Source organism: Stenella coeruleoalba, assembly GCF_951394435.1.
Source record: "Stenella coeruleoalba genome assembly, chromosome: 7".
NCBI classification, from domain to species: Eukaryota; Metazoa; Chordata; class Mammalia; order Artiodactyla; family Delphinidae; genus Stenella; species Stenella coeruleoalba.
The window spans coordinates 117395651-117418719 of record NC_137153.1 but is presented as its reverse complement, the minus strand read 5'-3'; the positions used below and the strand labels follow the sequence as shown (position 1 = coordinate 117418719).

At 38.4% G+C, this 23069-nt stretch overlaps 1 protein-coding gene and 1 pseudogene across 2 annotated transcripts in view; one reads left to right on the top strand and one right to left on the bottom strand.

The window, feature by feature from the left end:
- ABL1 (ABL proto-oncogene 1, non-receptor tyrosine kinase) overlaps positions 1–23069 on the bottom strand; it is a 133381-nt gene that overhangs the window by 67088 nt on the left and 43224 nt on the right. The gene's annotated exons all lie outside the window — the stretch shown is intronic.
- On the top strand, positions 4923–5927 carry LOC307189035 (S-adenosylmethionine decarboxylase proenzyme-like; annotated as a pseudogene). Its single transcript has 2 exons — positions 4923–5038; positions 5394–5927. The product of its transcript is annotated as an S-adenosylmethionine decarboxylase proenzyme-like (transcript).

Here is a 23069-nt window from a genome sequence, read left to right as displayed (position 1 = left end):
TAACACAGTGTTTCAAATTTTTTTATAGCTCATACTCCATTTAAAGCTATTATAAAATATTGGCTATATTCCCTGTGCTGTAAAATATATCCTTGTAGCTTATTTATTTTATACATAGTAGTTTGTACCTCTTAATCCCCTCTGCCTTCCCTCTCCCCACTGATAACCACTGGTTTGTTCTCTATATCTTTAAGTCTGTTTCAGTTGTTATATTAATTCGTTTTATTTCTTAGATTCCACATATAAGTGACAACATACAGTATCTATCTTCCTCAGTCTGACATTTCACTAAGCATAATACCCTCCAGGTCCATCCATGTCACTGCAAATGGCAAAATTTCATTCTTTCTTGTGGCTGAGTAGTATTCCATTATACACATATACACACACATACACCCCACATCTTCTTTATCCATTCGTCTGTTGATGGACACTTAGGTTGCTTCCATATCTTGGCTATTGTAAATAATGCTGTTTTGAACATTGGGGTGTGTGTATCTTTTCAAGTTAGTGCTTTTGTTTTCTTTGGATATATATCCAGGAGTGGAATTGCTGGATCATATGGTAATTCTTTTTCAGTTTTTTGAGGAACCACCATATTGTTTTCCATAGGGGCTGCACTGATTTACATTCCCACCGGCAGTGTACAAGAGTTCCCTTTTCTCTACATCCTTGCCAATAATTGTTATTTGTGGTCTTTTTTGATGATAGCCATTCTGACAGGTGTGAGGTGTGGTTTTGATTTGCCTTTCTCTGATGATTAGTGATGTTAAACATCTTTTTATGTGTCTGTTGGTTATCTCTGTGTCTTCTTTGGAAAAATGTCTGTTCAGGTCTTCTGCCCATTTTAATTGGGTTGTTTATGTTTTTGATAATGAGTTGTATGAGCTATTTATATATTTTGGATAATAACCCCTATCAGTCATATCATTTGCAGATATTTTTTCCCATTCTGTGGGCTGTCCTTTCATATTGTCGATGGTTTCCTTTGCTGTGCAAAAGCTTTTAAGTTTAATCAGGCCCCATTTATTTATGTTTGCTTTTGCTTCCTTTGCCTTAGGACAGATAAAAAATATATTGTTACAATTTCTGTCAGTGTTCTATGCTTTCTTCTAGGAGTTTTATGGTTTCTGGTCTTACTTTTAATCTGAGTTTTTGTATATGGTGTAAGAAAATGTTCTAACTTTATTCCTTCATATGTAGCTGTCCAGTTTTCCCAGCACCACTTATTGAAGAGACTGTCTTTTCCCCCATTATATATTTTTGCCTCCTTTGACATAGATCAGTTGACCATTTAAGTGCATGGGTTTATTTCTGGTCTGTCTATTCTGTTCTACTGATCTATATGTCTGTTTTTGTGTCACTACCATACTGTTTTGATTATTGCAGCTTTGTAGTATAGTCTGAAGTCAGGAAGTGTGATACCTCTAGCTCTAGTCTTCTTTCTCAAGATTGCATAAGCACCATTCCTACTGACACCATTCTTGTGAGGTCTTCTTTTCCTGGCCCTTTGGGCCAAATACCTGCTCTCTTCATATTTGAACGCATATGTATCTCTCTCTAACTGGTGTAATTTTACCAATCTGAAATTGCAGTTGCCATTTTGAAAATTTTGTTATGAATAAGGTTTTTCATTTAAGAGACACATTAAACACAGAACAAAAAGGGAAGAAACCTCATGAGGAGAGTCTCTGTCTTGCCCATCTAAAAGACAGATCATCTTTTTAAATTGGGAGACCTCCTCTTTTCCACCATACTTACTAAGTGCCAGCTTTTAAAGGACATGACTTAATAGGATGCCAAGAATCTGAATTACTATTTAAATGAGCTGTACTGATTTTAGCTCTGGTAGGTTTTTTTTGTGGCCATGGCTCATGGGCCTAGCCGCTCCGCGGCATGTGGGATGTGGGATCTTCCCGGACCAGGGCACGAACCTGCATCCCCTGCATTGGCAGGTGGACTCTCAACCACTGCGCCACCAGGGAAGCCCTAGCTCTGGTAGTTTTGAGTGGGTCTGTCAAAATGGGTTTTGCCTTGTCTAAGTCTTCTCCTCTCCTTACACGGAGAAGATAATCAGCCACTCGTATCTATCTGCAGTCAGCTTGCTCTCACTTCTTTCTTCCTTCCTTTCCCATATTTTCTCTTTTCTTGGGAAAGTCTGGAGATTAACTAATTATAAATAGTTTTTCTGTCCTTATGTGCAGACTCAAGAAATACTAGTACAGATTAACAGTCCAAAATTTCCATAAGAAAGAGAGAAAAATTAAACTATTTTTGCTTCTACTTTTCCCTTACTGAAATTATAACCCAAAAGTTTAAATGTGGGTTTGGGTAATAGTTTTGTTTCCTATACCTAGGCTTAGTATATCCAAGAGTCTTAAAAATCTTTTTGGATATATGACCATAGGAGGTTTATTTATATTAAAATATTTATGTAATATTCCTGATAATTAGATGATTCTTTGGACTATATACAAGAGTGAGATAAAATTAGCTTAAAAATAACTATGCCTCCTGATTTTATCATGATATAAAAATAATGTAATAATTAAATCAATGTAAGATTTGGGGTTAATTTCTCATGGTTTAAACCTTCTAAATTAACTTTATTAGTTCTATGGATCCAGTAAGTTATCACTGTTTCCACAAATTGTTTAAAATTATAAAAAATAAAATTGAATTTAGTTGAAAGAACTTATATAATAAAATATCTTTTTTAAATGACTTAATCTCATGAATTCTTATAATGCTTTAAATCATAAAGATTTGATGTGTTGGTCTAAGTTTCAATTTCCAGATGTTTTGTCCACTTAAAGATCTCTTAAACAAATGATAAATTGAGTTAATTAATAATCTTTGGATATATGGATAATTTCTAACTAAAGGAAAAGATCCAAACATTGGGCACCACGTGTAGTTTTAAATTACCCTTTTTCCTTATTTTTATATAAAAATTACCTATAAATTGATTAACTGGATATGTAAATTTCTCTAAATGATATATCCATGCTTATTTTGACACTTTAAAATTTGTTAAAGTGACATAAAATGTATGCTCATAGAAAAATTTGCTAGACAGTTATTGGTTTCCAGTCTTCTAGTTTTCTCTTGTGTCTAGAAACTTTAACTTTAATGTTGGCTAATATAAATGGTTACAGAGAAATAGGAATAGGTACATAAGATAAATGTGGTTTGTCTGTTTTTTTCATTAAGAAAATTATTAGTTTATTAAGACAGTAAACCAATATAATCTATGCATTGTTTTATTTAATGTGATATAATCAGTTAAATTTTACAACTAGTTAAGAGGTTTAATTTTATCATCTATGGGACTTCCCTGGTGGCGCAGTGGTTGGGAATCCGCCTGCCAATGCAGGGGACATGGGTTTGAGCCCTGGTCCAGGAAGATCCCACATGCCGCAGAGCAACTAAGCTTGTGCACCACAACTACTGAGCCTGTGCTCTAGAGCCCGGGAGCCACAACTACTGTGCCCACATGCCACAACTACTGAAGCCCATGCACTTAGAGCCTGTGCTCTGCAACAAGAGAAGCCACCGCAATAAGAAGCCCGCACACTGCAATGAAGAGTAGCCCCCGCTTGTCTCAACTAGAGAAAGCCTGTGTGCAGCAACAGACCCAAGGCAGCCAAAAATAAATAAATAAAAACTAAAATTAAAAAAAAAATTTTGTCATCTATTCATAAACACATACCTAAGAAGGTATATTAATTAATTCCAAGTTTTATAAATGATAAAAGATACCAGAAGACAAATTTGATGATAAACTATTAATGGTAAAGGTAAAGGGTCTGAGGAAAATAAACTGTTTGTGTAGATTTATAATGCCTACAGATAGTGAATTTGAAGAAAATATTGAATTGTGTTTAAAAATACTGGAAATCTTGGCTCAATGTTAATAAATTTATTTATTCATTAAGAAAAGGACTTATAAATCTTTATTGCAAAATTTTAAAAGAATGATAGACAAAAAGTAAAATCAGAATTTGGGTTTTCTTTCTGTAAAGTGACCAAGTTATTCCATTGCCAGATAAAAGATTCCTTTCCTTTTTATCAACAAAATATTATGTTAACTATCTGAATTTTCTGTCATTACTCAAGAATCATTTTGAAAAGAAGTTCCCCCCTTTTTTTTTTAAGTTCCTATAATCAACAATTTCTTGTCTTTGGATACTATGACATGTCATATACAGAGGGGGTTGGAACATGCATAGAGAAACTCACAGCATTTCTGACTTGGTGAATCAGAAAAGTGAAGCCAGGAAACTACGAATGCTGAAGAGTGCAGAGTAATCTTAGAAGGGACAGAGGTGGGTGATCTCCAAACTCTGTACACTCATCTCTCACTGACCCTTGAACTACTCATACTCATATGTGGGACAGACTCAAAACAGCTAAGCTAAAGACAAAAGATCTAAAGATAGAAACAACAACAAAAAACTCCGGGTGTTTGGAGAAAACCCTAAGCAACACACAAAAAAGCTACTAGAACTGATAAGTGAATTTAGCATATTGCAGGATACAAGTTCAGTATACAAAAGTCGTTCTTACTTCTATACATTAGCAATAAAAAGTTAGAGGCTTCCACAGTATGGCCGGCGACATTAGCTAGCGCTCGCTCTACTCTCTCTAACGCGGAAACAGCGGACTACAAGGGACTGAGCTGTATCTGCCTCTATTTCCAACAGACTCACGTTCAACTTTCGCTCACACACACAAAGAAAAAGCCGGGAAAATTTTATTAACTCTTTAAAAAAAAGTTAATATAAAATTATAGCAAAAATGGAACCTGAACTTTAGTTAACACAGCTGGAACAATTCGCAGCTGCGGCAGCAGCGGCAGGAGAAGAGATTTAATTTAGTTGATTTTCTGTGGTTGGTGGTTGTTCGCTAGTCTCATGGTGATGGAAGTTGAACATTTTTTTGAAGGCACCGAGAAGCTGCTGGAGGTTTGGTTCTCCAGGCAGCAACCCGGCGCAAACCAAGGATCTGGGGATCTTCGCATCATCCCAAGATCTGAGTGGGACATACTTTTGAAGGATGTGCAGTGTTCAATCGTAAGTGTGACAAAAACTGACAAGCAGGAGGCTTATGTACTCAGTGAGAGTGGCATGTTTGTCTCCAAGAGACGTTTCATTTTGAAGACATGTGGTACTACCCTCCTGCTGAAAGCACTGGTTCCCCTGTTGAAACTTGCTAGGGATTACAGTGGGTTTGACTCAAAGCTTCTTTTATTCTTGTAAGAATTGCATGAAGTCTTCTCACCAAGGGTACCCACACTGGAATTTCCAGGAAGAAATAGAGTTTCTTAACGCAATTTTCCCACATGGAGCAGCAAATTGTATGGGAGGCATGAATTCTGATTGTTGGTACTTGTATACTTTGGATTTCCCAGAGAGTCGGGTAATCAATCAGCCAGACCAAACCCTGGAAATTCTGATGAGTGAGCTTGACCCAGCAGTTATGGACCAGTTCTGCATGAAAGATGGTGTTACTGCAAAGGATGTCACTCGTGAGAGTGGAATTCGTGACCTCATACCAGGTTCTGTCATTGATCCCACACTGTTCAATCCTTGTGCGTATTCAATGAATGGAATGAAATTGGACGGAACTTATTGGACTATTCACATCACTCCAGAACCACAATTTTCTTATGTTAGCTTTGAAACAAACTTAAGTCAGACCTCCTATGATGACCTGATCAGGAAAGTTGTGGAAGTCTTCAAGCCAGGAAAATTTGTGACCACCCTGTTTGTAAATCAGAGTTCTAAATGTTGCACAGTGCTTTCTTCACCCCAGAAGATTGAAGGTTTTAAACGTCTTGATTGCCAGAGCGCTATGTTCAATGATTACAATTTTGCTTTTTTCCCCCCAGTTTTGCTAAGCAGCAGCAACAACAGCAGAGTTGATTAAGAAAAATGAAGAAAAAACGCAAAAAGAGAAACACATAGAAGAAGGTGGTGGCTGCTTTTCAGATACTGATACCAAGGGCCATGCTTTTCATAACCACCACCTTGTAGTTGCAGAAAGCCCTAGATGTAATGATAGTGTAATCATTTTGAATTATAGGCATTATTATATCAAGGAGTTAGATATCTTGCATGAATGCTCTCTTCTGTGTTTAGGTATCCTATGCCACTCTTGTTGTGAAATTAAAGTGCATGTAGAAAAAACCTTTTACTATATGAAACTTTACTACACTTGTGAAAACAATTCAATTTGGTTTCTGTACAGTGTAATATTTCTCCAGGTACCATCCAAAATTCCCCACAGACAAGGCTTTCACCCTCATTAGGCGTTGGCCTCAGCCTAGACATCTGGGACTATTCTATTAAATTGCTACCAGGATTTTGCATCCAGTTACCTCCACTTACTAGAACATACTGTCTACTAATGTTACTGAAACCAATTTCTACTTCATACAGATGTTTTTGCAGCACCAATCAAAGTTCTTTTTCCACGAGTCGAGTCCTCTACGAAAATGACTGCAGTTATCCATTTTGTGTATTACGGGCTTCCCTGGTGGGGCAGTGGTTGAGAGTCCGCCTGCCGATGCAGGGGACACGGGTTCGTGCCCCGGTCCGGGAAGATCCCACATGCCGCGGAGCGGCTGGGCCCGTGAGCCATGGCCGCTGAGCCTGCGCGTCCGGAGCCTGTGCTCCGCAACGGGAGAGGCCACAACAGTGAGAGGCCCGCGTACCGCAAAAAACAAAAAAACAAACATTTTGTGTATTACTATCTCACTGCTTCCTATACTTGTGTGACTTTAATTGATTCATTCCTCACCATGGTTTCTCCCTCCCAACCACACCCCCGCCCTAAAACAATACACTGTTACACTGTGGGTTTACACTAACCTTATACCCCAGAGGGGGAACGGGGTGGGGGGGATGGACTCTGGGCTTAATTTTCTTTTAAGGTCAAGGGAGTTTGGCATTTTTCGTTACTATGAGCTCTTTTGGAATAAGCTGGTGTTGATTAGCAAAGAAGGTGTACATTGATACTAGGGAATATTGGCAGAACTATATGGAAACCGTATGCCATTCTGTGCCCCCCGTTAAATGAGATTAGCCTCTCATGAGTACCATGGCTTTATTAACTTGCTAAGTAGTAGTATAAAAGAATTATCACTAAATTTGTTAGCAAGGAGATTTAAGATAAAGGTTGTATTGGATTCAACAAATCAAGTCAGCTCAGATGATGCAGCCTTTTCCACTAATTTCTATTAATGGTAATGCCATAAACTTTGGTTCAAAGCAGAATCGATGTCTTTGCCATCTTGTGACTTAAAAAGTTCTGTGACTTTGTGATGCATGTGATAGTGTTCTGACGGTTCCTCTTACTGGTATTTCTTTCACCGTGGAGTAACATCAAGTGATGAATGAGAACTGTTCAGATTACTCAGACATACTACACAGTGAAGCAGAATGCTATCCATAAAACATAACATACAAAATTCCAAAATGGTCAATGGGAAATGACTAGAAATACAGGCTTAAAAGACTTGGCATCTTTTAGCTGTATTTGCTAATATGGACATCTAAGCAGCTGAGAAAAGAGCAGAGTTGACTCAATTTTGTATTTCTTCTTGTCCTCAAACAGTTTTTGATTCTTTCTGGATTGATGCAGTGATGTTTTTGTTCCTTCCATATTTATAAATGAAACACTTTTTTTTTTAGTGTTTCTAAACATAAATTCTACTTGGTTTGAAATCAAGTGGTTGGAACACTTTTGACTTTTAAACATGTTGTTGATTCAGAGCTTCACTGAAGAAGCTTTCGATCAATGGATCAGTCCGATTCTGTAATTAGCGCGCAGTACCTAATGTTTTGGTGCTGTTATGAGGACCAATGCTCAAAGTGGATTTTCTTCTTGAACAGTGTCCCAGTAGATTTGATGAACATTTATTGGCTTGAGGTCTGATTCCCCCCACCCCAACAGATTTAAGATTTCTATTTAATGTTGAAAAACGGCACAAATTTGTATGGAACAAAGCCTAGAAAAATGAAAACTAGATTGAATAGTAATCTAAATTAATCCTAGTGTGTATGACAGAGGAGGGAAAATTTTGGTGCCATAATTTCTCTCTTCGTGGTGTTGGACTTAAATCAGTTGAAATGTATTTCTGTACCACAATTTAAGCTTCAATAAAGGTTTGCTTAATTCATTGTCTAGCGAAAAAAAAAGTTAGAAAGATTAAATAACAATTCTATTTACAATATCGTTTAACAATACTATTTATATACTTAATGAAAGATGTGCAAGCCCTGTACACTGAAAATTATTAAGACATTGGAAAGGGAAATTATAAAATACCTAAATACACTGAGAGACATACTCATGGATTGTAGAATATTGATTCCTCATGAAGCCAATATTAAGACGGCAATCCCCTCCAAATGGATAATAGACAATGCAATCTCAATCAAAATCTTCACTGGCTTTTTTGAAGAAATTGACAAGGTAATTCTAAACTTTATAAGGACAGGCAAAGACCTAGAATAGCTGAACAATTTTGAAAAAGAACAATAAAATCTGATGACACCTTAATTCAAGATACATTATACAGCTACAGTAACCAGGATAGTATGACATTGGTAGAAGAACAGACACATACCAACAGAATCAGAATAGAGTCCATCTGTAGGTCCATATTTACACTTGTCCTATGACCCAGAAATTCCATTCTTAGGTATTTCTCCAGCAAAAATAAAAGCGTATGTCCACACAACGACAAGTACAGGACTGTTCATAGCAGCAGTATTCATAAGAGCCCCAGCAACGGAAGCAATTCATATGTTATCCACTGATAAATGGATAAACAAACTTAGCAAGGAAAAGAAAAGAGACAGTATACACAACAACATGAATGAATACCAAAAAGTCATGCTATGTGGAAGAAATCAAATACAAAAGTCTATGGTTTTTGTATTATTCCACTTACATGAACTTCTTGAAAAGGCAAAATTACAGAGACAGAAGGCAGATGGATAGTTGCCTGGAATCAGTGGTTGGAGAAGGGAATTAACTGGAAAGGGGCACAGAAAAAATTGTTATAACGAGGGAACTGTTTTATAATCTCAGTTGTGACAGAGGTTCCATGATTACGCACCAAAATTCATCAAAACGTACACTTAAAATGGGTGGACTTTATTACATGTAAAGAATACCTTAATTTTTTTTTAATTACTTAAAAAAAATCTCCCAACCCAGGCCCTAATATTCTATACATATCCTCCCCTGACTAGGACTCTGTCAAGGTGCTGTTCAGTGTTCTCCATTTACTTCACTAAGATTTCCTTCCTTGACAGGCTTCCCTGAAGGTCTGTGAGGAGTTGATGTTAACAAAGTTCAACTATATTTCACTTATAAAAACCATTATGTTACAGATATCAATAATGGTTGACACATAACTTTTTACTTACTCTATCAAGCACTCTATATGCAATATCCCACTGAAATCCCATCAAACCCTTTAGGGAGGTGGCATTATGATCGACTTTCTTACTGAGGCCATAAGACTAAAGTTATTTGTCCAGGGTCACAGCTAATACATGATAGAATCTAGATCAGGACTCAGACTGGAGTATGTGTACCCCTTGGAAGTAAATGAAGATTTTCCAGGGGTTATTAGACACGGATCACTTTTAAGAGAATAAACTCCCAAACCTCAGCCTTCCTGTGTACTCTTCGTATGACCAATCTGCCTGAGCCAATGCACCTGCAACCCTCCCAGTAATTCTTTCCCATGGCCCTTTCACTATCACCTGTCATGCACTTTACCAAGGCAAAGCTCACTCTCACCACGGAGCACTGCTTACCAGTACGAACACCTCTGGGAGGACAAACACAGCTCCAAACATTGGCGTTAGTGAAGCCTCCTTTCCTTATGGCACCTTAAACCCACAGTTTTATGACTCTCCTGGCTGCATTCACATTACTGTTAAGGGTGAAGCATGGGGCTGGAAGAGGGGCCTTGGAGGTTGCTCTGAACTCATGTACATCACAGAATGGGCTGGTATGTGTAAAGACAATTTTTGTTTAACCACCTTGCTTCTTCAATCCCCCTGCTATTCTTAAAGAATTCATTGTTATTATAGGAAGAGGCAGAGAACAAAGTCAAGAAAGGGCTGGTAGGAAATACTGAAGGCACAGGTTTCTCATTTCATCCAGGTAACAAACCGTGGCAAAGTACTGTACAATTTTCAAGAAATAGAAAAAGCACACTGGGAAATACCAATCAATCTCATGGCATGTCTCCTCTGTATTTCCACTATTCTCAAGTAGTGTGAAAGAGCTTGGTGGTTATTGTTTTCTTTTCTTTTTCTTTTTTTTAGAGATTCTTTTTACTTGAAAAGTAAAAATAAAAACAACAACAACAACAAAAAACAACTAAGGTACACATTGGGAATTGAACTACTATAGTTTTTCTTTCTAGAGATGTGACATCCATGTTTTCTGGTCAGTAACGTTCTACCAAATATTGTACTAAACCAGTGTACCAAATCCAAGCAGACAGATGACCAGTAAAGCTGTTTGCTATTGGTGATCATTCTTGATTTGCCAAAAGATTCTTAGATGTTGTAAATCCACATTTATTTTTTACTTGGGCACAAGTCTCCTGCTCCTTGTTACTTATCTACCTTTTCTGATTATTGGAATAACACACTTAGCAATTTGAGATTAATTTAACAGGAATATGTTACAGGTTCCATTGCGAGCAATAACTTAGTAACAGTCATTAATATACGTTTTGTAAGTTCCACACTTAATGTTGGGCCCAGTGTCTTCTCTGCCTTTCATTAATAACATCTACAAAGTAAATTAAATTGTACTCTGAGAAGCAGAACATCCACTTTAACATATGGTGGAGGATACAGTGTTTTCAAATGCAACCTTCTTAAACATGCAAGAAGCCAGGAGAAAAAGGTCTGATGAATATTCAACAAACAACAGGGGTTACTCCTAAGGGGGGTGATCAAGAGAAAGAGACATTTACTTATTTTAAAATAATGAGTAAATACTACCTTTGTAATAAAAACAATTACAACCAAAAAGTATTCATCAGAATAAGAATTAAAAGGTAATCATTTGTTTACTGGAAGCTTCTGGAAGCTGTATCAATTCTGACCTGCTGAAGAGATGAACACCAAAGGGCGGGAAAAGGAGAGAAAAAAAGAGGGAAAAAATGAAAAGGTACCTGGTCTAATCTCTTGATGTAGTGTTTGAACTTTGAGAACAGGTCCATGGGTTCTGGCAACAGAGATTTGCACCTGGAATCACAAACGCACTAGTCCTGGGAGTGGGAAGAACATCCTGTGTTCTTTTATTACCAAAATATTCCTATATGGAAAATGCCTGGAATAACCGTCAAACACAAATAAGAATGGTTTTGGCAGCAAGATTTAAATGTTAACCATCACGTTGTTGAATGCTTTGTATGCAGTGACCACCCAATACTTACGGAGTACATAAAGCACTCAGAACAGGGTCTGACATAGTTAAGAGTAATGTAAGTTTGCTATCGTTATCATTATACTGCATTCTAGTAGTAGAGAAAGGTGAAAAGCATTTCACTGATTCATTCATTCACTCAATAAGTTTCTACTAAACATCTACTATGTGCCAGGTAATAGAATATGTACTGAGATTTAATAAAAGCACAAGATAGGCATGTTCCTGTGCTAAGCGAGCTTACAGTCCAGGAGGGGAGGGGCAGTGAACAAAGTATCACATTAATTAAAGTATAATTATAAATCAAAATAAGTTCTGCAAAGACAAGAATAAATCCTATGAGAGAATACAACAAAATGAAAGTTTATATAAAAAATTCTTAATGACTTGCGTAAGTTTTATAAATTCCTGTTTTTAAAAGATTCTCTCATTAAAATTCTTTTGATAAAGTAAAAGTCAGAGTAGAGACTACCAGTATTATATTTTTTATTTCTATTCAGTTTTTTTAATTTTAATATTGTGGTATCATACCTAAACTAGAAATTTATATCCCACTTGAAAATATACTGATTGCTTAATCAGCCCAGCCATGGCTTTTTGTTAAGAATTTTTCATGTTTACAAAGTGAAAACCACTTATTCTCTAATTTATCTATTTAGTCAGTCAGTTGTGACTTCTAGACATCAGAGTCCCTTAAAGAGAAATATACCTTAACAACAAAAAAATGTGGCCAGTTATGCAAAATAAAGGTACCAAATTAAATCTTTAAGCTATGAATACGATAATCAATATATCATATCTGGACATAACTCTATTCATAAGTGCAATAACTTTAAGCAAAATTTTTTTTTTTTTTTTTTTTTTTTGCATTACGTGGGCCTCTCACTGTTGTGGCCTCTCCCGTTGTGGAGCACAGGCTCCGCATGCACGGGCCCAGCCGCTCCGCGGCATGTGGGATCTTCCCGGACCGGGGCACGAACCCGTGTCCCCTGCATCGGCAGGTGGACTCTCAACCACTGCGCCACCAGGGAAGCCCTAAGCAAAAGTTTTGTATCTGTCAGGCTCATGCGCTTATGATATCGTTGGGAAAAACATTTTTAAAAATAAGAGCAAAGGAACAGCTACAAGGAACAGACTATTCCGAAACCACTTCCAGGAACAGGGTTTGTTTAAACAAAATGTATTAAGTGAAACCAGCTGCATTAAGGGTCGATGCCATCTGAAGTGGAATTCTAAAACCACCCACTTCATAATATCTGGGTAATTATTCCTTCCTGTTGCTATAAATGAAATACTCAGTGGCCAACGAGCTATGTAAGACAGCATGGCAAGGAGCAGTTCACCAATGAACAAAAAGCCCAATTGTAGTACAAGTGGATGCTCACAAGAAACCCTTGGGTCTTCCAGCTAGTCCAACTAGCTTTATGCTTCCTTATCACACATTGGACAAAGTGCTAAAGAAATGTGAAGAGAGTCGCTCTTTTGAGGGTACCAGGAAAGAGGTGCCTACAGTCAGGAATAATCATATTCTGCCAGTGGGTCAACTGATGACACTTTCACACAAACTGATGATTTAAAAAAAAAAAAAAAAAAAAAAACACTCCAGGAATTAAAAATATGCTTTAGGGAATTCTAAAATGCATACTTTTTTTCCAATCTGAAAACTAAAACAGATCTGAAGAAAAATGGAGCCTGAATCATAACCAAGGTTTCATTATTTAAAATCATTTTCCTTAACTTATAACAAAAGCATACGAAACGGCTTGCCCCTTTGATGACTTCCTGGTGACAACATATCAGGGGAACCCTTCGGAAAGTCATGTGACCCAGTCAAGAAGATCATCCATTTTGAAAGTGTTTCCCAGTGTATCATCAGTACTGGCGGTAGGACTGTAATCAAAACAATGCAGTTGAGAAACGCAGCCATTAATCATTTTATTTTGGAAACCAATTAGGGGATGATGAAGGAAGAAAAAACAGTGATTCATTTGTTTTGATGAAATCTGGCCTTCAAAAGATAGAATGGGCCAGGAAACACACATATTTTTATGTTCTAAGGTATCTTAAACTTGGCCTTTAAAAAAAGATTCTTCCCAAGCTCAGTAAATGAACAAAATAAATCAGCTAGTTGATGAACTTGACTATGATATATTCTGCTAACTTTATGGATGTAAGCTTGCAGGTAAAAAAATATATATGACCTAAGGGCAGTCACAAACTTTGCTGTTTGAAGCACCAAACTCAACAAGATAGCGATGGACCATGATCCAAGGTCACCTGCAGGATGATGGTGGCTCACGTTTGAAACTGCATCATTAGCTGTGTTTACCTGACTCTTTAAAAAGCAGGCAAAGCTCAGTACTAAAACTCCAGTCAAAATGTGCAGTTCACAACACAGCTTGTACGGGCCAGATCTGTTTCTTAGAAGAAACAGTCTGAAACTTCTAAAATGCACGGAGAGGATAATATAAACAATGCTCTGAAAGGTTTAAGAACATTTCAATGACAGGAAATCCTCATTATTATGACTACCACCAGTTAAAAATGCAAGCACAACTACGTAGACAGTACAGTATTATTTGAAATATCTCTTAAAATATCTTATTTCTTTTTAAAATACCCTTTTTTAAGTTCTATTGAAGTATAGTTACTTTTCTCTTAAAATATCCTATTCAACATTTTCCACACACCTTAACCCATCTTATACCCTCCCCCATTCAATACTTCCACTCTTTGTGCTTCCCAGGACCCCACATCAGAAATCTTATTTGACATGGTTACTGGTTTGTTATAGAGAAGGGGTACAAGTGGAGGGCTGGGAGGATGAAGAAGTTCTTGAAGGACCAGTCGGTGCAGGAGGTAGCTGATAGAAACTGGAAAGGAAAAAGAAGAAAATCAAGAGACAAGCAGTGACATGAAAGGGGTCACCTCACTGGAGAGGCTTTCGGTTACTTGTGGCCTCAGGCTACCATGTGGCCTCTTGAAGGGCAGAATGTAAAGTTCTCAGTTTGACCAACCAACTCAGCGTCAGGAGAAAGGAAAAATGACACATTAGCAATGGGAAGCTCAGAGCGAATTCCCAGAGGCTGTCAAGACTCAACCTAAGTGATGGTATGTCCTCGCACAAATGTAGGGCTTACCTCAGAAGTGAACCCCGAGGCAACCTAGGTCTACTTCCTAGATGAAAATGCTATTCTATTTTCAACTTCATTTCTTACTTTCATTCTGTCTGGATGGAAGAAAGATGATTTGGGGGTTTAAGTCCTGGCTTGGTTCTAAACCAACTGGGATATTTAGGCAAGTTAATCCACATCTCTGGGTCTATTTAACTTCTTAAATTCTAAACCTTCTTTCTTAGAGTCATTTCCCTTCTTGAAATATATCCTTGAGAATGTCCTTTCATGATGAGTTCTCAGTGGTAAATTCTTTTTGTTTTTATTTATCTGAAAATGTCTTTATTTCATTCTCATTCTTGAAAGACTGTTTTATGGCTATACAATTCTAGGTTAATAGCTATTTTCTCTGCCTACTTTGAAAATATTATTCTACCGTTTTAGGGCTTCTCCTCTTGCTGTAGAAAAGCCAGCCGTCACTCTAATCCTTTGTAGGTGATCTGTCTTTTCTCTCTAGCTATTTTAAGAGTCTTTTCCATCTGTGATATTCTATAGGTTCACTATGTATTTAGACATGGGTTTCTTTCCTTCTTTTCCTTTCCTTTTTGACTGTGTTGGACTTTGATGGGCTTCCTGAACCTGAGAACTTTTATCTCTCTACCACACTCAGAACTTAGGACAAGAGAGGACCCCGTCCTCAATTCCACAATTTAACAGACTGCAGCTCTCCCCACAAGGCAAGGGGTCTGAAGGCTCAGGGGATGTGCCCACCAAGAGCCTAACTACCATATTCTAGGTATCCAGGACCCTGGAATTCCCTACCTAATCAGCTCCAAGCCCACATTCAGGGCTTACATGGATCTCTTCCCACCACTCTGAAGGTGGAATGCACCAGCAGTGTGGGGGGCAGATTAAACATGCCAGAGGTGTCCTCTAGTGGCATGTTTGTGAGAAATGTGAACAGAGATTACGTAGGCAGGCTGAAACATCTACACATGTGTGCTTGAGGCCCCTCACAGTACACAAAAAAGCTGGGGGAAGAAAGAGAAGAGGGTCAGGCCATAGGTCGGGGTCTGGCTCAGTCTGTGCTGCTACATGCCAGTGCAAAACTCTGTGAAGTTCAGACACTCTAAATTTCTAGGTTACTATGGTATATTCACCAAGGCAGGAGTATAGAACATATTTTATTTAGTAATTTGTTACACCTGTAACTCTTAAATATTTAGACATATAGTTTGTGGGCCTACATTTATACTGATGCCCTAACTTCCACAAATGACAAGGGATGGCCTGCTGTTTATCAATTATAAAAATTCTCACCAGTTATCTCTTTCAGTATTTCCTCTTTGCCATTCCCCCTAGCATCCTCTTATGTTCTTGGAACTCCAATTAAACATAAGTTGGATCTTCTCACTATATACCCTGTCTCTTAATCAATCATATTTTCTATCTCTTTAAACTGCAAGCTGTGTTACTTATTCAGATTTATCTTCCAATTCATTAATTCTCTCTTCAGCTATATCTATTCTGATATTCAACCCCTCCTTGAATTTTTTATTTCAAAGATTACACTTTTCACTTCTTGACATTATATTTGGTTTTTAAAATAAATTTGCCTGGTTGTTCTTGATGATATCTTTTTCTTTACTCATATTTTCAATTCCTTCTTTTGTTTCCAAAAATTACTAAGTGATTTTATTTTATATTCAATATCCAGTATTTCCAATATCTGAAATCTTTAGATGTCAGAGTTTACTATGATTTCTATTGACTCTTGCTCATGATATCCTGTCTCTGTGTGTCTGTGTGTCTGCCTGTCTCTTTTGGTGTGTTCATTTTAGTTGGAATGATCCACGGGAATTCTTTGAGTCCAAAGAAGACTTCAATTTGCTTCTGTCATGTGCCCACGGACACTAAAAACCTAGGTCCACTTTAAATCAAGATTTCCAACTTGCAATTATGGGGGAGCAGTGTCACGCAAATAGTATAAAATCAATTTCCAAACCCATGTGAGAGCTAGTCAGTAGCCACAAGTTCTCATGTGAGTTTTTTTTTTTTACTTTGTCCTCCACCCAAAGCCAAAAGTGAAATGGAAAATTTTCTTTGCTGCTTGATACTGTGTAAAGTACTCCTCTCCTAGTCCACCTTTTCTCTGAGAGTGTAACCTCTCTGAAGTCTTGGCTTTACAAGAAACCGTCTTGGATCAGCAACCCCTTCCTCTACCCTAAGAGAGCCCAAGCTTGTCACAGGCACACCACTCTCCTCCCTCACCCTACCAGAGTTCTGGGTCATTTGAATCTGTATACCCAGGGCATCATCAATTTCTGGGGTTAAAGTTTTGTGAGGAGCAGATTATTTACATGGTCAGGGAATGTCTTCCCCACAGATTGCTTTTTAGTTGCAAGAGGAACACTAGCAACTGATTATCCAATGGAGGAACCAAACCACACCCTTGACTAGATAATCAAAATTAATGTCACTAATGACAGGCAGAAGGACACTGTGTGCACCTGGATGATACCATGAGAAAGAAATAACATCACTCCTGCAGTATTCTAATCAAGAATGTGTAACCTGAATCTAATAGTAGGGAAACATCAGACCAAAACTGAAAAACATTCTATAAACTAACTGGCCTTTACTCTTTAAAAATATCAATGTTATGCAAGACAGAAATACTAAGGAACTGTTCCAGATTACAGGAGATTAAAGAACATGACAATGCAATCCATGATCCTGGGCTGGATCCTACACTTGGGGGTGGGGGTGGGGGGATGCTATAAAAGGCATTACTGTGAGAAAACTGGAATATGGACGGTAGATTAAACAAAATTATTGTTATCAGGGTTAAATTCTTAAAATTGGTAATTATACGGTAGTTAAATAAGAGAATATCCTTGTTCTAAAGAAATACATTTGAAGCATAAGGGACAAAATGTTACAACCTAATCTCAACTGACTCAGAAAAATGAATTTTCTATCCACATACACATACAGAAAGAGAGAGAGGAGCGGGGAGAATGATAAAGCAAATGTAATGTGGCAAAATGCTAAAAGTTGATGACTCTAAGTAAAGAGCATGTGGGAATCTCTACTATTCTAGTAAATTTTGAAACAATTTCAAAATACAAAGTAAAAACCACAGTTGGTCAAACTTGAGCCAATGGTAGATGTGGAAAACAGAAGAAACAAACATACAATGTTTGCATTAGCAAACTGTACTGATCTATGAGGAACCTAGAACTCCATTTTACCAAATATTTCTGCTGAGGAACAGGTGAAGAAATAATACAGAGTTCTGCTCCTGCTTAAGACATAGAAAGCTGTAAGAGAACATCCGTCCCAACCTAACAAGAAAAGGCTAACATTTCTTGAGCTAATCAGAGAGCTGAGGTCACAAGGTAACCAAGTGAACAGAATTCTAAAGAGTGACAAGTCCCTCCAAAGAGACAAGACATACAAACTGTGTGACCTTTCACAGAGCACAGGAGGAACAGGTGGCTGCCATAAAATTAGGTAAGAGGAAAACAGCTTAAATTTTAATAAATTCTTATAAAGCCGAGTGTGGCTTAGTATAACATATCGAATCTCTGGGAGTTCCAGACATCACAGCTGTCTGAACTGACTTGCAAGCTCTTTTCCATGGGGCCTCTACTAGATGCTCATGATAAAGATTGGGAGCAGAGAAGGAGACTGGAGAGAGCCCCCCAGTACTGAACTGGGATAAAACCTTGCCCACTTGCGTGAAAACTTTAATCCATTGGGGGGAGGGCAGGAAACCCTCCCTGCCCCCCAGGATCCAGGCAAAGATCTACTGCTTCTGGGGGTGGAGGAGAAGCAAAGCCATTGTCAGCTGGATCGTGCACTGGTACAATATAGAGGTCTGCTATTGCTGGGGAGGAGGGGCCCATGAAAAATTCTATCCCACCCAACCAACACCCCCCGCCCCCGGAAGGTAGAGTTTGGGTGACATAGAGCACCGGTGGAAGTGCTGGAATGCTAAGAGAGCCCCACCACAGGACATGTCTAAGACTAAAGACTAAGAGGACCGAGAAATTCTCTGCCCCGACCAACCATGAGCCTGGCTCCAAGTAAAAAGCTACAGCAGGGCTCCCCTGGTGGCGCAGTGGTTGAGAGTCCGCCTGCCGATGCAGGGGACACGGATTCGTGTCCCGGTCCGGGAGGATCCCACATGCCGCGGAGCGGCTGGGCCCGTGAGCCATGGCCGCTGAGCCTGCGCGTCCGGAGCCTGTGCTCCGCAACGGGAGAGGCCACAACAGTGAGAGGCCCGCGTACCGCAAAAAAAAAAAAAAAAAAAGCTACAGCAATTTACCACTAGGGTAATAATAAAGGTAGGTTAAAAGTAAAAGAATGGGGAAAAAATATTACGCAAGCATTATCAAAAGAAAGCTGAACTGGCTATCAGAACAAGAAATATTACCAGGGATAAGGAGGGATGTTACATGGTGATAAAAGGGTCCATTCAACTAAAAGTCTTAACAATCCTAAATGTGTATGTACCTAATAACAGAGCTACAAAATATAAAAAGAAATACTATAAGTAAAAGTAATGTAGTCTTCCCTTTAATCCTGACTAGTCATTTCTTTGCTTTTCCTCCATCCTTACTGGTCCAACTTTTATTACTTACTATCATATGATAACCAGCTTTTAAAGCTAATTATTTACATAATTGTTTACTTATTATTATATGATAACCAGTTTTTAAAGCTAATAACTCATTTCAAAATATGCCATATTTTCACTGCAGCACTGTTTGTGTTAGCAAAATAACTCAAATGTCCTTCTATGACAAATCGGCAGAGATGTTTACTGCATTAGGGAAGAGGGAGCAAATGATATGAGAGGAGCTCCATCCCACCAGAAAGAAGTAGAAGGTCCAACCCTTCCATCATATCAAAGTGTGAAGAGAAGAAGAGAGGAAGAAGCAAATAGTCAAACAAGTGTCATTACTTCCCCTCCCTGCAAAATTCGGAGGGAAGAGATGATGTTATCAGTCAGGGTCCTGTCAAGAGATGGAAACCAAACCAGTAATTTGTACAGGGAAATTTTAATATAAAGAATTAACTAACAAAAAGTTGTTAACTAATAAGAGGATTTTCTGACTGTGCGTTCTTAGGAGTCCATATTTGTCTATTTGGCCTCCATTAATTACAGGGCCAACTTGCTTAGATCTGCCCTGTGGTCCAGAGCCAACACTCGAAACCACCCCCTTATCTGCGTCTCATACACCCAGCCAGTACTTCCCCTGCCCTAAGTCATCCAGGGCCAAGCACCAGACAACTAGGGCTGAGGGAAAGCAAACAAGGAAGGAACTAAAGAACTCAGAAGCACCTCCCCTCCACTCCAAAGACTAGGTTCAGATCCTGCAGAGAGGTCGTGCTCCGCAGGAACACACAGCCTGCTGGCGGCAAGGACGCCTGCCAGAGCGAGTAATCCACAGAGGTCTATGAAAGTGGCCCACCGTGCAGTGGAGACATTTGTTGGAGGGTGTGAAAGGGTTGGCGTCAGTCCACAGTACAGCCTCCCGGGTGGTCTGTGAGGGACGCTGAGTGTCACTGGGCATAGCCCACTGAAGGACATACCCCACTGAAAATCAGCACACCGGAAATAGGAAAGGAAACCCCTTCTCCCTCGATGGCCTTGCAGTGTCCCTTTAACATTGTCCCTCTGTTGACAAAGCCTAACATTAAGCCAGCTGGCAAGGGAGAAGTGCTTACGGAGTCCAGATCCTGTGTCACAAAGCAGAGCGAAGAAAAATGGATTTGGAGATGAAGGGCAATAAACTGGTAACTGGCACACTGAGGGGAAGGGAGGGCAGACTGGTAGATTGAGGGGGAAACAATGAACTTTTGCCCCACCTCCTAATTGAAACTCCGAGAGAAGATCACCTTGCGGGATGCAACCTCCCATCCATATATACACGGATGGCCACAGAATAAAAGTTGGGAGTAGCACGGCAGGTAAGGTAGAGAGACCTTGTTAATTAAAACACTTCTCTTTACTTCTCCCCACTACAACATGGCAATTTATGAGGAAGGCAGATAGGTGACTTTTTTTTTTTAAGACTAGCATATCTCTGCACAGCTGGGTAGTAGAGTAGTATACAAATCTATGACTCTTCTACATTACTGTATGTCTTAAAAAAAGAGGAAAAAACCAAAAAGAACACACAAACTTGTAAATGCATAGAATATTGCACTTCATCAAATCTAAGATGCCACTGTGAGACACACCTTTACTTTATGTTCCATTAAACCATGGCATTCTATTATAATAGAATTATTATAAGATCCACCCTGATTTTAGAGATTTTTTTTCTTTTCAATTTTTAATTTTTTAACTATTTTTTTAAACTGAAGTATAGTTGATATATGTTCCAGGTATACAATATAGTGATTCACAATTTTTAAAGGTTATATTCCATTTGTAGTTATTATAAAATATTTGCTATAGAGTTTTTTTAATGTGAAATAATGGACATTTTGGAATTAATTAAAGTAGCTTTGAAAAAATACAGAAGAAACTAGTAAGGTAGACCTTACTTCTACTGAATGCCTGCCTTTGTTGCTTTAATCTTCTTACTGTGTGTGTATGTGTATTTAAAAAACACACATGTAAAAAAAAAAAACACACACACACACACATGTACAAACTTCCATACTATTCACCTTAAATTCTCTCCTTAAAAAATATCCTTGTCATCCTCAATTTGAGGGAAGAACTTAAATTCCTACCTGGACACATTCTAATCCCAACAAGTATGTGTTTCCAATTCACAGCCGCTTAAATTCAAATGTAACCTACTGCTCTACCACTTTGCATTCCGGCGGGTATCTTCTTGGTGCCTCATTTTATTACCAGAACACATCTGTGTGAACCGGCAAAGTAAAGGATGCAATCTCTAAAGCAGGTGTGTTGACTGTCCCACACAGAGGAGACAACCACAGCCTCCATCCCATCTCACCAGCTCTCTAAGGTTCACATAAAAGGATGCCAACGATTGATTTGATATTCCACGTGAGAGTTACACTTTTGGTGGTTACTTTCAACTTCACAGGAGTCTTCAGCTCCATGAGGAACTTCATAGGCCATCTAGTTCATCCTAAACTCTCTGAGGGATTCATGTTTAAAACATTACTGAGAGCTGGGGAATTCTGAATATGGACTGCATGTTGAACAATGTTATTGGGTTAATGCTGGTTTTCTTATGTGCTGCAACGGTGCTGCGGTGGTGTAAGAGAATGTCCTTATTCTTGGCTATCATGAGTCTACAGCCAATTTCCAGGTGGTCTGGTAAAAGGGAAGTGTTTTATGTAAAGAGAGATGGAGAGCGTGTGGCAAGTGTTAAGAGTTGGAATCAAGGTGAGGGATAGATTGGTAGTTCTTTGCACTGTTCTTTCAAGTTTTTATAGGTTTGAAATTTTTCATAATAAAAAATAAAGAAAATAAAATAATTGCTCTTGATAAATACAATCTATCCTTCTTAACATCTTCAGGAAAGGAAATTCCACGACTTCCCATGAAGCCAATACAGCTACAGCACCTTAGTAAGGACAGTCACAACTACCACTGCAGCAGCTACAATTACTGGGGGTTCTCTGCAGGCACCGTGCTAAGAGCTTTAGTGCACTGCCTCTACGCATCCTCTCAATAATCCTTTGAGGTGGGTGTGTGTTATCTCCATTCCTATCTCACAGGAGTCAGAGCCAAAGCTTTCAAGGGCCAATCCAGTAACGGTGTGATCCCACTCAAGTTATGGTAGAGTCAGGATTTCTGGATAGAGAAACTCTGGAGCCCACACTCTTTACACTACCATCTCTTCAAACCGAGATCAGGACTCATTCTTGGTCATGAAATCCAGCAGTAAGTCACAGCCAGCATTTTTCAATATGAAATAAAAAAGAACAATCACTGTGCTGTATAATGAGTATATGTATTAATTCAGAGACTTTCTTCAGATACACACACACACACACACACACACACACACACACTCACTCAAAGTAGAGTATTCCCCACGCAGGTTGCAATGCTTGAAAACCACTGCATTATTCTATATTGCCTCCTTCCACCTCTTTCATTTCCTGCCCAGAAGGCTCACTGTTTAGGAGACTAGAGGAAAAAAAAGCAAAGCAATGCAGATTTGTATAGTTAAGGGAAAAATTCTATTGAGAATTCTCTAATCTCAAAGTAAGCCAAAATAATATACTTGTAGTGCACACTATCAGATAATCATGCAGCTGGCAGATTTGCTAATATAAAAGACATTTGCAAGTAGGAATTTGGATAATCCCCTTGATGTTTATTATAGTAAGATGTTATCTGCAATCCTATTAAATAATATCAATTTAAAATTCTGGCTGAAATAGTATATATAAATATGCTCAATTGGTAAAGTTAAGTGAAGATTCTTCTCTGGTGATTCTTCTCCACTGAAAATCCCATTGCATGTCAACATGACT